At 39.5% G+C, this 17,033-nt stretch overlaps 1 non-coding gene across 1 annotated transcript; it reads right to left on the reverse strand.

The window, feature by feature from the left end:
• Positions 1 to 4,077: 4,077 nt before the first annotated feature.
• Positions 4,078 to 4,185, reverse strand: LOC130938010 (small nucleolar RNA R71). Its single transcript, XR_009069195.1, has one exon. It is a non-coding gene; the product is annotated as a small nucleolar RNA R71 (small nucleolar RNA).
• Positions 4,186 to 17,033: the final 12,848 nt, after the last annotated feature.

Below are 17,033 nucleotides of genomic sequence, written 5' to 3' on the forward strand. Positions count from 1 at the left end.
GATAAGATTTGAATTTAAATTCGAATTAATTAACAGATCTTCAGTTGATGGTTGGGGACCACTTGATTTGTCCATTCTGCAGCTTCTAATATGTGTTTTCTGGGCTGCAAAGTGGGTCAAAACAGCCCAAAATTCGTAACCAGCATTTTCTGAATTTTTGCAGATCGTGCATGTGACGCGTCCGCGTCGTCCATGCGCTCGCGTCATTTGTGCAGATTCCAGTCCACGCGTTCGCGTCAGGCACGCAATCGCGTCATTGTAATTTCTCCATTCCGCACGGTCCCGTGAGCCATGCGTCCGGGTCGGTCTTGGCTGGTCATCTCTTTGGTTTCTTCTTTTTCTCTGCAGAAACTTCTTCAAATCCTTCCGAATGCTACCTAAAATAAATAAAATTGCACAAAACTCAAAATAGCATAGTGGCTAAAATATAATTAATTCTTAATTAAACTCAATAAATTATATGCAAATTCACTAGGAAAAGATAGACAAGATGCTCATGCATTAGCATGTAGGTCCAAGTGAAAAGCTTCAGACTGAGTGGTTAAAGTCGTATTCCAAAGAGTGTTCTTAAGAACTATGGACACCTATAATTGGGGACTTTAGCAAAGCTGAGTCACAATCTAAAAAGGTTCACCCAGTTATGTGCCTGTGGCATGTATGTATCCGGTGGTAATACTGGAAGGCAAAGTGCTTAGGGCCACGGCCAAGACACATAAAGTAGCTATGTTCAAGAATCAACATACTAAACTAGGAGAATTAATAACACTATCTGAATCATGAGTTCCTATGGATGCCAATTGATGAGCGGATAATTTATACGCTTTTTGGCATTGTTTTTAATATGTTTTTAGTATGTTTTAGTTAGTTTTTATTATATTTTTATTAGTTTTTAGTTAAAATTCACTTTTCTGGACTTTACTATGAGTTTGTGTGTTTTTCTGTGATTTCAGATATTTTCTGGCTGAAATTGAGGGACCTGAGCAAAAATCTGATTCAGAGGCTGAAAAGGACTGCAGATGCTGTTGGATTCTGACCTCCCTGCACTCGAAGTGGATTTTCTGGAGCTACAGAAGCCCAATTGGCGCGCTCTCAACTGCATTGGAAAGCAGACATCCTGGGCTTTCCAGAAATGTATAATAGTCCATACTTTGCCCGAGATTTGATGGCCCAAACCGGCGTTCTAAATCAGATCAAAACTGCCCGGCGTTAAACGCCAGAACTGGCACAAGAATGGGAGTTAAACGCCCAAACTGGCACAAAAGCTGGCGTTAAACTCCAAGAAAAGTCTCTACACATGAAAGCTTCAATGCTCAGCCCAAGCACACACCAAGTGGGCCCGGAAGTGGATTTTTATGTCATTTACTCATTTCTGTAAACCCTAGGTTACTAGTTAGGATTCAATGATTGAATGACTGTGACGAGCTTCAAACTCCTGAAGGCTGGGCGTTAGTGACAGACGGAAAAGAATCACTGGATTCTATTCCAACCTGATTGAGAACCGACAGATGATTAGCCGTGCTGTGACAGAGCGCGTTGAACATTTTCACTGAGAGGACGGGACTGTAGCCACTGACAGATGCCCAACATATAGCTTGCCATGGAAAGGAGTAAGAAGGATTGGATGAAGACAGTAGGAAAGCAGAGAGACAGAAGGGACAAAGCATCTCCATACGCTTATCTGAAATTCTCACCAATGAATTACATAAGTATCTCTATCTTTATTTTATGCTTTATTCATATATCATCCATAACCATTTGAATCTGCCTGACTGAGATTTACAAGGTGACCATAGCTTGCTTCATACCAACAATCTCCGTGGGATCGACCCTTACTCGCGTAAGGTTTATTACTTGGACGACCCAGTGCACTTGCTGGTTAGTTGTGCGAAGTTGTGATAAAGAGTTGAGATTGCAATTGAGCGTACCATGTTGATGCCACCATTGATGATCACAATTTCGTGCACCAAGTTTTTGGCGCCGTTGCTGGGGATTGTTTGAGTTTGGACAACTGACGGTTCATCTTGTTACTTAGCGTAGGTATTTTTCTTCAGAGTTCTTAAGAATGAATTCTAGTGTTTCAAGGTGATGTTCTTATCATCACCAAAGCTGATTGATTCTCATCAATTTAGCTCTTGAATGTAATGTCCTGCTGAAGCTTGGCTAGCCATGTCTAATTTCTTTAGACTGAAGCTTTAGACTAACATTGCATGATTCCTGGAATTCTCATTAAGAATTTTGATATCTTTATTTTCTTTTCCACTTAATTTTTGAAAAATCCAAAAAAATTATAAAATCTTAAAACCAAAAATATTTTATATTTCTTGTTGAGTCTAGTGTCTCATTTTAAGTTTAGTGTCAATTGCATGTTTCTATTCTTCTTGCATTTTTCGAATTCATTCATGTGTCTTCATTGATCTTCAAGTTGTTCTTGATGATTTCCTTGCTCTGATCTTTAAATTCTCTTGTCTTGAGTGTTTTGTTGTTTCTCATATGCATTCTCAATTTGTTAGTGTCAATAGTATACAAACTTCTAAGTTTGGTGTCTTGCATGCATTGTTTATTTGATTTTAGTTGCATTTTGATTATTCCTCATTATTAAAAATCCAAAAAAATTTGTATTTGTGTCTTTTCAAGTCAATAATACAGAGAATTGAAGACTCAGAACATACAGCAGAGGAATTACACAGAAAAAGCTGGGCGTTCAAAACGCCCAGTGAGGAAGGAAAACTGGCGTTTAAACGCCAGCCAGGGTGCCTGGCTGGGCGTTTAATGCCCAAAAGGGGTGAGTTTTGGGCGTTAAACGCCAGAATGTATACCATTCTGGGCGTTTAACGCCAGGATGGCACAAGAGGGAAGATTTTGTTTTTAATTCAAATTTTTTTCAAGTTTTCAAAATTTTTCAAAACCAAATCTTTTTCAAATCATATCTTTTCAATCATATATTTTCAAAATCAATTTCTTTCCATTTTTCAAAGATACTTGCTAACAATTAATGATTTGATTCAACATTTCAAGTATGTTGCCTTTTCTATTGAGAAAGGTTTAATGTCTGAATCATATCTTTCTAGTTAGGCAGGTCATTAATTTTCAAAATCAAATCTTTATAAATTGTTTTTCAAATCATATCTTCTCAATCACATCTTTTTAAAACCACATATTTTCAATCATATTTTCTTAATCACATCTTTTTCAAAATAGTTTTCAATCATATCTTTTTAATTTCTAATTTCAAAATCTTTTTCAAAATTCACTTGATTTCTTTTCCACTCTTAGTTTTCGAAAATCAATTAGTATTTTTCAAAATATTTTTAAAATCTTTTTAATTTATTTTTGAAATTTTCTTCCCCCTCTTCTCACATCCTTCTATTTATGGACTAACACTCCTCCTCAATGCACAATTTGAACTCTATCTTTCTTGATAAGTTCGAATTCTTCTACCTCTTCCTTCTAATTTTTCTTTTCCTCTGACACCTCAAGGAATCTCTATACTGTGACATAGAGGATTCCATATTTTCTTGTTCTCTTCTCTTTCATATGAGCAGGAGCAAAGACAAAAGCATTCTTGTTGAGGCTGACCCTGAACCTGAAAGGACCTTGAAGCGAAAGCTAAGAGAAGCTAAGGCACAACTCTCTGTAGAGGACCTAACAGAAATCTTCAAAGAAGAAGAAGACATGGCAGCCGAAAACAACAACAATGCCAACAATGCAAGGAAGGTGCTGGGTGACTTTACTGCACCTACTCCCGACTTCTATGGGAGAAGCATCTCTATCCCTGCCATTGGAGCAAACAACTTTGAGCTTAAGCCTCAATTAGTTTCTCTAATGCAACAGAATTGCAAGTTCCATAGACTTCCATTGGAAGATCCTCATCAGTTTTTAGCTGAATTCTTGCAAATCTGTGACACTGTCAAGACTAATGGGGTTAACCCTGAGGTCTACAGACTTATGCTATTCCCTTTTGCTGTAAGAGACAGAGCTAGGATATGGTTGGACTTACAACCTAAAGAAAGCCTGAACTCTTGGGAAAAGTTAGTAAATGCCTTTTTGGCAAAGTTCTTTCCACCTCAAAAATTGAGTAAGCTTAGAGTGGAAGTCCAAACCTTCAGACAGAAGGAAGGTGAATCCCTCTATGAAGCTTGGGAAAGATACAAACAATTGATCAGAAAGTGTCCTTCTGACATGCTTTCTGAATGGAGCATCATAGGTATCTTCTATGATGGTCTGTTTGAACTGTCCAAGATGTCATTGGATAGCTCTGCTAGAGGATCTCTTCATCTGAAGAAGACGCCTGCAGAAGCTCATGAACTCATTGAAATGGTTGTAAATAACCAATTAATGTACACTTCTGAAAGGAATCCTGTGAACAATGGGACGAATCAGAAGAAAGGAGTTCTTGAGATTGATACTCTGAATGCCATATTGGCTCAGAACAAAATATTGACTCAGCAAGTCAATATGATCTCTCAAAGTCTATCTGGAATACAAGTTGCACCAGGCAGTACTAAGGACGCTTCATCTGAAGAAGAAGCTTATGATCCTGAGAACCCTTCAATGGAAGAGGTGATTTACATGGGAGAATCCCTATGGAAACACCTATAATCCTTCATGGAGAAATCATCCAAATCTCTCATGGAAGGATCAACAGAGACCTCGATAAGGTTTCAACAACAATAATGGTGGAAGAAACAGGTTTAGCAATGGCAAGCCTTTTCCATCATCTTCTCAGCAACAGACAGAGAATTCTAAGCAGAGCCACTCTGACTTAGCAACCATGGTCTCTGATCTAATCAAAACCACTCAAAGTTTCATGACTGAAACAAGGTCCTCCATTAGAAACTTGGAGGCACAAGTGGGTCAGCTGAGTAAGAAAGTTACAGAACTCCCTCCTAGTACTCTCCCAAGAAAAACAGAAGAGAATCCAAAAGGAGAGTGTAAGGCCATCAACATGGCCGAATTTGGAGAGGAGGAAGAGGCAGTGATCGCCAATGAGGAAGACCTCAATGGACGTCCACTGGCCTCCAATGAGTTCCCTAATGAGGAACCATGGGAATCTGAGGCTCACACTGAGACCATAGAGATTGCATTGGATTTACTTCTGCCATTCATGAGCTCTGATGAGTATTCTTCCTCTGAAGAGGATGAAGATGTCACTGAAGAGCAAGTTGCCAAGTACTTTGGAGCAATCATGAAGCTAAATGACAAGTTATTTGGTAACGAGACTTGGGAGGATGAACCCCCTTTGCTCACCAAAGAACTGGATGACTTGTCTAAGCAGAAATTACCTCAAAAGAGACAGGACCCTGGGATGTTCTCAATACTTTGTACCATAGGCACCATGACCTTTGAGAAGGCTCTGTGTGACCTAGGGTCAAGCATAAACCTCATGCCTCTCTCTGTAATGGAGAAGCTAGGGATCTTTGAAGTACAAGCTGCAAGAATCTCACTAGAGATGGCAGACAATTCAAGAAAACAAGCTTATGAACTTGTAGAGGATGTTCTGGTAAAGGTTGAAGACCATTACATCCCTGTTGATTTTATAGTCCTAGAGACTGGGAAGTGCATGGATGAATCTGTCATCCTTGGCAGACCCTTCCTAGCCACAGCAAAGGCTGTGATTGATGTTGACAGAGGAGAATTGATCATTCAAGTGAATGAAGAATCCTTTGTGTTTAAAGCTCAAGGGTATCCCTCTGTCACCATGGAGAGGAAGCATGAAGAGCTTCTCTCAAAACAGAGTCAAACAGAGCCCCCACAGTCAAACTCTAAGTTTGGTGTTGGAAAGCCACAATCAACTTCTAAGTTTGGTGTTGAACCCCCACATTCAAACTCTAAGTTTGGTGTTGGGAGGTTCCAACATTGCTCTGAGTATCTGTGAGGTTCCATGAGAGCCCACTGTCAAGGTACTGACATTAAAGAAGCGCTTGTTGGGAGGCAACCCAATGTTATATTTATCTATTTTCCTTTGTTATTTTATGTTTTCAGTAGGTTGATGATCATGGAAAGTCACAAAATCAATTGAAAAAGCAAAAACAGAATGAAAAATAGAAAGAAAAACAGCACACCCTAGAGGAAAACCTTGCTGGCGTTTAAACGCCAGTAAGGGCAGCCAATGGGCGTTTAACGCCCAGTCTGGCACCATTCTGGGCGTTTAACGCCAGAAAGGGGCACCAGACTGGCGTTAAACGCCAGGAAAGGGCAAGAAGCTGGCGTTAAACCCCAGAAATGGGCACCATCCCGGCGTTTAACGCCAGAATTGGCATAAAGAGCATTTTTGCTCGCCACTTGGTGCAGGGATGAATTTTCCTTGACACCTCAGGATCTGTGAACCCCACAGGATCCCCACCTACCCCACCACTCTCTCTCTTCTTCACCCATTCACCAATCACCTCAACACCTCTTCCCTAAAAACCCCTCACCTATCAAATCCCACTATTCTTTTCACCACTCACATCCATCCTTCATAAAACCCCACCTACCTCACCATTCAAATTCAAACCACTTTCCCTCCCAAACCCACCCATAATGGCCGAACCCTACCCCTCTCTCCACCCCTATATAAACCCATCTTCACTCCTTCATTTTCACACAACCTAAACACTACTTATCCCCCTTGGCCGAACCACAAAGCCTCCTCCATCTCCTCTATTTCTTCTTCTTTTACTCTCTTCTTTCTTCTTTTGCTCGAGGACGAGCAACCCTTCTAAGTTTGGTGTGGTAAAAGCATTGCTTTTTGTTTTTCCATAACCATTTATGGCACCTAAGGCTGGAGAAACCTCTAGAAAGAGGAAAGGAAAGGCAAAAGCTTCCACCTCCGAGTCATGGGAGATGGAGAGATTCATCTCAAGGGTGCATCAAGACCACTTCTATGAAGTTATGGCCATGAAGAAGGTGATCCCCGAGGTCCCTTTCAAACTCAAAAAGAGTGAATATCCGGAGATCCGACATGAGATCCGAAGAAGAGGTTGGGAAGTTCTTACCAACCCCATTCAACAAGTCGGAATCTTAATAGTTCAAGAGTTCTATGCCAATGCATGGATCACCAAGAACCATGATCAAAGTGTGAACCCGGACCCAAAGAATTGACATAGAGGGAGACATCCTCATTGATGAGGACAAGCCCATCACTAAGAAAAGGATGGAGCAAACAAGAGATCCCACTCATCATGAAATCCCTGAGATACCTCAAGGGATGCACTTTCCTCCACAAAACTATTGGGAGCAAATCAACACCTCCCTAGGAGAATTGAGTTCCAACATGGGACAACTAAGGGTGGAGCACCAAGAACATTCCATCCTCCTCCATGAAATTAGAGAAGATCAAAGAATCATGATAGAAGAGCAACAAAGGCAAGGAAGAGACATTGAGGAGCTCAAGTATTCCATAAGATCTTCAAGAGGAAGAACAAGCCACCATCACTAAGGTAGACCTGTTCTTTAATTTCCTTGTTTTTTATTTTCCTGTTTTTCGAATTTTCATGCTTATGTTTATCTATGATTGTGTCTTATGATCATTAGTGTCTTAGTGCTTATGCCTTAAAGTTATGAATGTCCTATGAATCCATCACCTTTCTTAAATGAAAAATGTTCTTAATTGAAAAAGAGAAGAATTGCATGAATTTTGAATTTTATAACAGATTAATTATTTTGATGTGGTGGCAATATTTTGGTTTCTGAATGTATGCTTGAACAGTGCATATGTCTTTTGAATTTGTTGTTCATGAATGATTGGCTCTTGAAAGAATGATGAAAAATGAGACATGTTACTGAGGATCTGAAAAATCATAAAAATGATTCTTGAAGCAAGAAAAAGCAGTTAATAGCAAAAAAAAAACAAAAAGAAAAAGAAAAAAATAAAGTCATGCTCCAAGGTAAAAAGAGTGTGCTTAAGAACCTTGGACACCTCTAATTGGGGACTCTAGCAAAGCTGAGTCACAATCTGAAAAGGTTCACCCAATTATGTGTCTGTGGCATGTATGTATCCGGTGGTAATACTGGAAGACAGAGTGCTTTGGGCCACGGCCAAGACTCATAAAGTAGCTGTGTTCAAGAATCATCACACTTAACTAGGAGAATCAACAACACTATCTGGATTCTGAGTTCCTATAGAAGCCAATCATTCTGAATTTCAAAGGATAGAGTGAGATGCCAAAACTGTTCAGAGACAAAAAGCTAAAAGCCCCGCTCATCTAATTAATACTGATCTTCATAGATGTTTTTGGAATTCATTGCATATTCTATTCTTTTTATCTTATTTTATTTTCAGTTGCTTGGGGACAAGCAACAATTTAAGTTTGGTGTTGTGATGAGCGGATAATTTATACGCTTTTTGGCATTGCTTTTAGTATGTTTTTAGTATGTTTTAGTTAGTTTTTATTATATTTTTATTATTTTTTAGTTAAAATTCACTTTTCTGGACTTCACTATAAGTTTGTGTGTTTTTTTGTGATTTCAGGTATTTTCTGGCTGAAATTGAGGGACCTGAGCAAAAATCTTATTCAGAGGCTAAAAAGGACTGCAGATGCTGTTGGATTCTGACCTCCCTGTACTTGAAGTAGATTTTCTGGAGCTACAGAAGCCCAATTGGTGTGCTCCCAACTGCGTTGGAAAGTAGACATCCTGGGCTTTCCAGCAAGGTATAATAGTTCATACTTTGCCCTAGATTTGATGGCCCAAACTGGCGTTCCAAATCAGATCAAAACTGCCCGGCGTTAAACGCCGGAACTGGCACAAGAATGGGAGTTAAACGCCCAAACTGGCACAAAAGCTGGCGTTTAACTCCAAGAAAAGTCTATACACATGAAATCTTCAATGCTCAGCCCAAGCACACACCAAGTGGGCCCAAAAGTGGATTTTTATGTCATTTACTCATTTCTGTAAACCCTAGGTTACTAGTTATCTACAAATAGGACCTTTTGCTATTGTATTTTCATCTTTGGATCTTTGGATCTCTGATCATCTTTCAATCTTAGAATATTTTGATCATGTTTTTAAGATTGAACCCTCTTTGGGAGGCTGGCCATTCGGCCATGCCTAGACCTTGTTCTTATGTATTTTCAACGGTAGAGTTTCTACACACCATAGATTAAGGTGTGGAGCTCTGCTGTACCTCGAGTATTAATGCAATTACTATTGTTCTTCTATTCAATTTGGCTTATTCTTGTTCTAAGATATCACTTGTTCCTCAACTTGATGAATGTGATGATCCGTGACATTCATCATCATTCTCACCTATGAACGTGTGCCTCACAACTACCTCCGTTCTACCTTAGATTGAGTAGATATCTGTTGGATTCCTTAATTAGAATCTTCGTGGTATAAGCTAGAATAGATGGCGGCATTCAAGAGAATCCGGAAGGTCTAAACCTTGTCTGTGGTATTCTGAGTAGGATTCAATGATTGAATGACTGTGACGAGCTTCAAACTCCTGAAGGCTGGGCGTTAGTGATAGATGCAAAAGAATCAGTGGATTCTATTCCAACCTGATTGAGAACTGATGAGCGGATAATTTGTACGCTTTTTGGCATTGTTTTTAGTATGTTTTTAGTAGTTTTAGTTAAGTTCTTAGTATATTTTTATTAGTTTTTAGTTAAAATTCACTTTTCTGGACTTTACTATGAGTTTGTGTGTTTTTCTGTGATTTCAGGTATTTTCTGGCTGAAATTGAGGGACCTGAGCAAAAATCTGATCCAGAGACTCAAAAGGACTGCAGATGCTGTTGGATTCTGACCTCCCTGCACTCGAAGTGGATTTTCTGGAGCTACAGAAGCCCAATTGGCGCGCTCTCAACGGCGTTGGAAAGTAGACATCCTGGGCTTTCCAGCAATATATAATAGTCCATACTTTGCCCAAGATTTGATGGCCCAAACCGGCGTTCTAGTGTTTCAAGGTGATGTTCTTATCATCACCAAAGCTGATTGATCATCATCAATTTAGCTCTTGAATGCAATGTCTTGCTGAAGCTTAGCTAGCTATGTCTAATTCCTTTAGACTAACATTGCATGATTCCTGGAATTCTCACTAAGAATTTTGATACCTTTATTTTCCTTTTCACTTAATTTTCGAAAAAAAAAACACAAAAAAATTAGAAAATCATAAAAACCAAAAATATTTCTTGTTTGAGTCTAGAGTCTCATCTTAAGTTTAGTGTCAATTGCATGTTTCTGTTCTTATTGCATTCATGCATGTGTCCTCATTGATCTTCAAGTTGTTCTTGATGATTTCCTTGTTTTGATCTTTGAATTCTATTGACTTGAGTGTTTTGTTCTATGCATTCTCATTTTGTTAGTGTCAGTAGTATACAAACTGCTAAGTTTGGTGTCTTGCATGCATTGTTATTTGATTCTTATTGCATTTTGATTATTAAAAATCCAAAAATATTTTTAATTTGTGTCTTTTCAAGTCAATGATACCAAGAATTGAAGATCCAGAACATACTGCAGAGGAATTATACAGAAAAAGCTGAGCATTCAAAAATGCCCAGTGAAGAAGGCAGACTGGCGTTTAAACGCCAGCCAGGGTACCTGGTTGGGCGTTTAACGCCCAAAAAGGGTGCATTTTGGGCGTTAAACGCCAGAATGTATACCATTCTGGGCGTTTAACGCCAGGATGGCAAAGGGGGAAAGATTTTGTTTTCAAATCAATTTTTTTTCAAGTTTTCAAAGTTTTTCAAAACCAAATCTTTTTCAAATCATATCTTTTCAATCAAATGTTTTCAAAATCAATTTCTTTCCTTTTTCAAAGATACTTACTAACAATTAATGATTTGATTGAATATTTTTTGCCTTTTCTGTTAAGGAAGGTTTTATGCTTGAATCATATCTTTTCTTGTTAGGCAAGTCATTAATTTTTAAAATCATATCTTTTCAAATTGTTTTAAAATCATATCTTTTCAAATTGTTTTCAAATCATATCTTTTCAATTACATCTTTTTAAAACCAATCATATCTTCTTAACCACATCTTTTTCAAAATAGTTTTCAATCAAATCCTTTTAATTTCTAATTTCAAAATCTTTTTCAAAAATCACTTGATTTCTTTTCCACTTTGAATTTTCGAAAATTATCAAACAGTTTTTCAAAATGTTTTCAAACTTTTTAATTTAATTTTCGAAAATTCTCTTCCCTCCTTCCCACATCCTTCTATTTATGGACTAACACTATCCCTTAATGCAAAATTCGAACTCCATCTTCTTGGACAAGTTCGAATTTTCTACTTCTGTTTTCTACTTTTCTTTTCCTCTGACACCTCAAGGAATCTCTATACTGTGACATAGAGGATTCCATATTTTCTTGTTCTCTTCTCTTTCATATGAGCAGGAGCAGAGACAAAGGCATTCTTGTTGAAGCTGACCCTGAACCTAAGAAGACCTTGAAGCGAAAGCTAAGAGAAGCTAAAGCACAACTCTCTGTTAAGGACCTGACCGAATTCTTCAAAGAAGAAGAACACATGGCAGCCGAAAACAACAACAATGCCAACAATGCAAGGAAGGTGCTGGGTGACTTTACTGCACCTACTCCTGATTTTTATGGGAGAAGCATCTCTATCCCTGCCATTGGAGCAAACAACTTTGAGCTTAAGCCTCAATTAGTTTCTCTAATGCAACAGAATTACAAGTTCCATGGACTTCCAATGGAAGATCCTCATCAGTTCTTAGCTGAATTCTTGCAAATCTGTGACACAGTCAAGACTAATGGGGTAGACCCTGAGGTCTATAGACTGATGCTATTCCCTTTTGCTGTAAGAGACAGAGCTAGAATATGGTTGGACTCTCAACCTAAAGAAAGCCTGGACTCTTGGGAAAAGCTAGTCAATGCCTTCTTGGCAAAGTTCTTTCCACCACAAAGATGGAGTAAGCTTAGAGTGGAAGTCCAAACCTTCAGACAGAAGGATGAAGAATCCTCTATGAAGCTTGGGAAAGATACAAACAATTAATCAGAAGATGTCCCTCAGACATGCTTTCTGAATGGAGCATCATAGGTATTTTCTATGATGGTCTCTCTGAACTATCCAAGATTTCTTTGGATAGCTCTGCAGGAGGATCTCTTCATCTGAAGAAGACGCCTATAGAGGCTCAAGAGCTAATTGAAATGGTTGCAAATAACCAATTCATGTACACTTCTGAAAGGAACCCTGTGAACAATGGGACTAATCAGAAGAAAGGAGTTCTTGAGATTGACACTCTGAACGCCATTTTGGCTCAGAATAAAATATTGACTCAACAAGTCAATTTGATTTCTCAAAGTCTGTCTGGAATGCAAAATGCACCAAACAGTACTAAGGATGCTTCATCTAAGGAAGAAGCTTATGATCCTGAGAACCCTTCAATGGAAGAGGTGAATTACCTAGGAGAACCCTATGGAAACACCTATAATTCTTCATGGAGAAATCACCCAAATTTCTCATGGAAGAATCAAGAGAGACCTCAACAAGGTTTCAATAACAATAATGGTGGAAGAAACAGGTTTAGCAATGGCAAGCCTTTTCCATCATCTTCTCAGCAACAGACAGAGAGTTCTAAGCAGAATACTTCTGACTTAGCAAACAATGGTCTCTGATCTAATAAAGACCACTCAAAGTTTCATGAATGAAACAAGGTCCTCCATCAGAAATTTGGAAGGACAAGTGGGACAGCTGAGCAAGAAAATTACTGAACTCCCTCCTAGTACTCTTCCAAGTAATACAGAAGAAAATCCAAAAAGAGAGTGCAAAGCCATAAACATGGCCGAATATGGAGAGGAAAAAGAGGAGGAGGACGCCACTGAGGAAGACCTCAGTGGGCGTGTACCAATCTCCTCTGAGTTCCTCAATGAGGAACAATGGGAATCTGAGGCTCAAAATGAGACCATAGAGATTCCATTGGACTTACTTCTGCCATTCATGAGCTTTGATGAGTATTCTTCCTCTGAAGAGGATGAGTATGTCACTGAAGAGCAAGTTGCTAAATACCTTGGAGCAATCATGAAGCTAAATGACAAGTTATTTGGAAATGAGACTTGGGAGGAAGAACCACCTTTGCTCACCAAAGAACTGGATGACTTGTCTAGGCAGAAACTGCCTCTAAAGAGGCAAGATCCTGGGAAGTTTTCTATACCTTGTACCATAGGCACCATGACCTTCAAGAAGGCCTTGTGTGACTTAGGGTCAAGTGTAAACCTCATGCCCCTCTCTGTAATGGAGAAATTAGGGATCTTTGAGGTGCAAGCTGCAAGAATCTCATTAGAGATGGCAGACAATTCAAGAAAACAAGCTCATGGACTTGTAGAGAATGTTTTGGTGAAGATTGAAGACCATTACATCCCTACTGATTTCATAGTCCTAGAGACTGGGAAGTGCATGGATGAATCCATCATCCTTGGCAGACCCTTCCTAGCCACAGCAAAGGCTGTGATTGATGTTGATAGAGGAGAGTTGATCATTCAAGAGAATGGAGAATCCTTGGTGTTTAAGGCCCAAGGACATCCCTCTATCATCATGGAGAGGAAGCATGAAGAGCTTCTCTCAAAACAGAGCCAAGCAGAGCCCCCACAGTCAAACTCTAAGTTTGGTGTTGGGAGGCCACAACCAAACTCTAAGTTTGGTGTTGAACCCCCACATTCAAACTCTAAGTTTGGTGTTGGGAGGTTCCAACATTGCTCTGAGCATCTGTGAGGCTCCATGAGAGCCCTCTGTCAAGCTACTGACATTAAAGAAGCGCTTGTTGGGAGGCAACCCAATGATTATATTTTATATATTTCTCTTTGTTATTTTATGTTTTTTGTAGGTTGATGATCATAAGAAGTCACAAAAACAATGAAAAAAGCAAAAACAGAATGAAAAATAGGAAGAAAAATAGCACACCCTGGAGGAAGATGCTGCTGGCGTTTAAACGCCAGTAAGCCTAGCAGTTGGGCGTTTAACGCCCAGTCTGGCACCATTCTGGGCGTTTAACGCCAGAAAGGGGCACCAGACTGGCGTTAAACGCCAGAAAAGGGCTAGAACCTGGCGTTAAATGCCAGGAATGGGCACCAGCCCGGCGTTTAACGCCAGAAATGGCTCAAAACATGATTTTGAGTAACATATGGTGCAGGGATGACTTTTCCTTGACACCTAAGGATCTGTGGACCCCACAGGATCCCCACAAACCCCTCACCTATCAAATCCCATCTCTCTCTTCACCACTCACCTCCATAAAACCCCACTTACCTCACCATCCAAATTCAAACCACTACTTCTTCCCCTTTTGGCCTAACCACAAAGCCATCTCCCTCTCCTCCATTTCTTCTTCTTCTACTCTCTTCTTTCTTCTTTTGCTCGAGGACGAGCAAACCTTTTAAGTTTGGTGTGGTAAAAGCATTGCTTTTTGTTTTTCCATAACCATTTATGGCATCCAAAGCCGGTTCAACTGAGAAGGCATGACCTCAAGCCCATCACTAAGAAGAAGATGGAGCAAACAAGAGACCCCTCTCATCAAGAAATCCCTGAGATACCTCAAGGGATGCACTCTCCTCCACAAGACTACTGGGAGTAAATTAACACCTCCCTAGGAAAATTAAGTCCAACATGGGACAACTAAGGGTGAAGCACCAAGAACACTCCATTCTCCTCCATGAAATTGGAGAAGATCAAAGGATCATGAGAGAGGAGCAACAAGAGACATTGAGGAGCTCAAGCACTCCATAGGATCTTCAAGAGAAAGAAAGAGCCGCCATCACTAAGGTGGACCCGTTCTTTAATCTCCTTGTTCTTTATTTTTCTGTTTTTCGAATTTTAGTGCTTATGTTATCTATGTTTGTGTCTTGTGATCATTAGTGTCTTAGTGTCTATGCCTTAAAGCTATGAATATGAATCCATCACCTTTCTTAAATGAAAACTGTTTTTATCACAAAAGAACAAGAAGTACAGGATTTCAAATTCATCTTTAAAACTAGCTTATTTAGTTTGATGTGGTGGCAATACTTTTGTTCTCTGAATGTATGCTTGAACAGTGCATATGTCTTTTGAATTTGTTGTTCATGAATGTTAAAATTGTTGGCTCTTGAAAGAATGATGAAAAAGGAGACATGTTACTGAGGATCTGAAAAATCATAAAAATGATTCTTGAAGCAAGAAAAAGCAGTGAATACAAAAAAAAAGAGAAGCAGAAAAACGAAAAAAAAAAGGGGAGAAAGAAAAAGAAAAGAAAAAGAAAGAAATAAAGTTGTGATCCAAGGCAAAAAGAGTGTGCTTAAGAACCCTGGACACCTCTAATTGGGGACTTTAGCAAAGCTGAGTCACAATCTGAAAAGGTTCACCCAATTATGTGTCTGTGGCATGTATGTATCCGGTGGTAATACTGGAAGACAGAGTGCTTTGGGCCACAGCCAAGACTCAATAAGTAGCTGTGTTCAAGAATCATCATACTTAACTAGGAGAATCAATAACACTATCTGGATTCTAAGTTCCTAAAGAAGCCAATCATTCTGAACCTCAGAGGATAAAGTGAGATGCCAAAACTGTTTGGAGGCAAAAAGCTACTAGTCCCGCTCATCTAATTTGGAGCTATGTTTCATTGATAATTTGGAGTCTATAGTATATTCTCTTCTTTTTATCTTATTTGATTTTCAGTTGCTTGGGGACAAGCAACAATTTAAGTTTGGTGTTGTGATGAGCGGATAATTTGTACGCTTTTTGGCATTGTTTTTAGTATGTTTTTAGTAGTTTTAGTTAAGTTCTTAGTATATTTTTATTAGTTTTTAGTTAAAATTCACTTTCTGGACTTTACTATGAGTTTGTGTGTTTTTCTGTGATTTCAGGTATTTTCTGGCTGAAATTGAGGGACCTGAGCAAAATCTGATCCAGAGACTCAAAAGGACTGCAGATGCTGTTGGATTCTGACCTCCCTGCACTCGAAGTGGATTTTCTGGAGCTACAGAAGCCCAATTGGCGCGCTCTCAACGGCGTTGGAAAGTAGACATCCTGGGCTTTCCAGCAATATATAATAGTCCATACTTTGCCCAAGATTTGATGGCCCAAACCGGCGTTCAAAGTCACCTCAAGAAATTCCAGCGTTAAACGCCGGAACTGGCACCTAATTGGGAGTTAAACGCCCAAACTGGCACTAAAGCTGGCGTTTAACTCCAAGGAGAGTCTCTACACGAAAAAAGCTTCATTGCTCAGCCCAAGCACACACCAAGTGGGCCCGGAAGTGGATTTTTATGTCATTTACTCATCTCTGTACACCCTAGGCTACTAGTTTCTTATAAATAGGACCTTTTACTATTGTATTTTCATCTTGGTTCTTCTGGTTCCCTCTCTGGGGCAGAAACCAATGATCACTCTTGTTCTTATGTATTTTCAACGGTGGAGTTTCTACACACCATAGATTAAGGTGTGGAGCTCTGTTGTACCTCGAGTATTAATGCAATTACTATTGTTCTTCTATTCAATTCCGCTTGTTCTTTGTCCAAGATATCACTTGTTCTTCAACTTGATGAAGGTGATGATTGACGCCCATCACCATTCTCACCCATGAACAAAGTGACTGACAACCACTCTTGTTCTACAAGCATCTGAGGCTTAGTGAATATCTCTTGGATTCTTTAATCGGAATCTTCGTGGTATAGGCAGGACCTGATGGCGGCATTCAAGAGAATCCGGAAGGTCTAAACCTTGTCTGTGGTATTCTGAGTAGGATTCAATGACTGAATGACTGTGACGTGCTTCAAACCTGTAACCTACTGGGCGTTAGTGACAGACGCAAAAGAGGGATTCTATTCCGGTAGGGGAGGGAACCAAACCGGTGATTGGCAGTACTGTGACAGAGTGCGTGCATTAGCTTTCACTGCGCGGATGGGAGGTAGCCATTGACAACGGTGAAACCCTACACGAGCTTGCCATGGAAAGGAGTAAGAAGGATTGGATGAAGACAGTAGGAAAGCAAAGAGACGGAAGGGAAGGCATCTTCATATGCTTGTCTGAAGCTCTTACACCAATGATATACATAAGTATCTCTATCTTTATCTTTTTGTTATTTTCGTTCATCACCATTATACATTTGAGTCTGCCTGACTGAGATTT

This window comes from Arachis stenosperma, chromosome 6 (genome assembly GCF_014773155.1).
Source record: "Arachis stenosperma cultivar V10309 chromosome 6, arast.V10309.gnm1.PFL2, whole genome shotgun sequence".
Classification (NCBI taxonomy): Eukaryota; Viridiplantae; Streptophyta; class Magnoliopsida; order Fabales; family Fabaceae; genus Arachis; species Arachis stenosperma.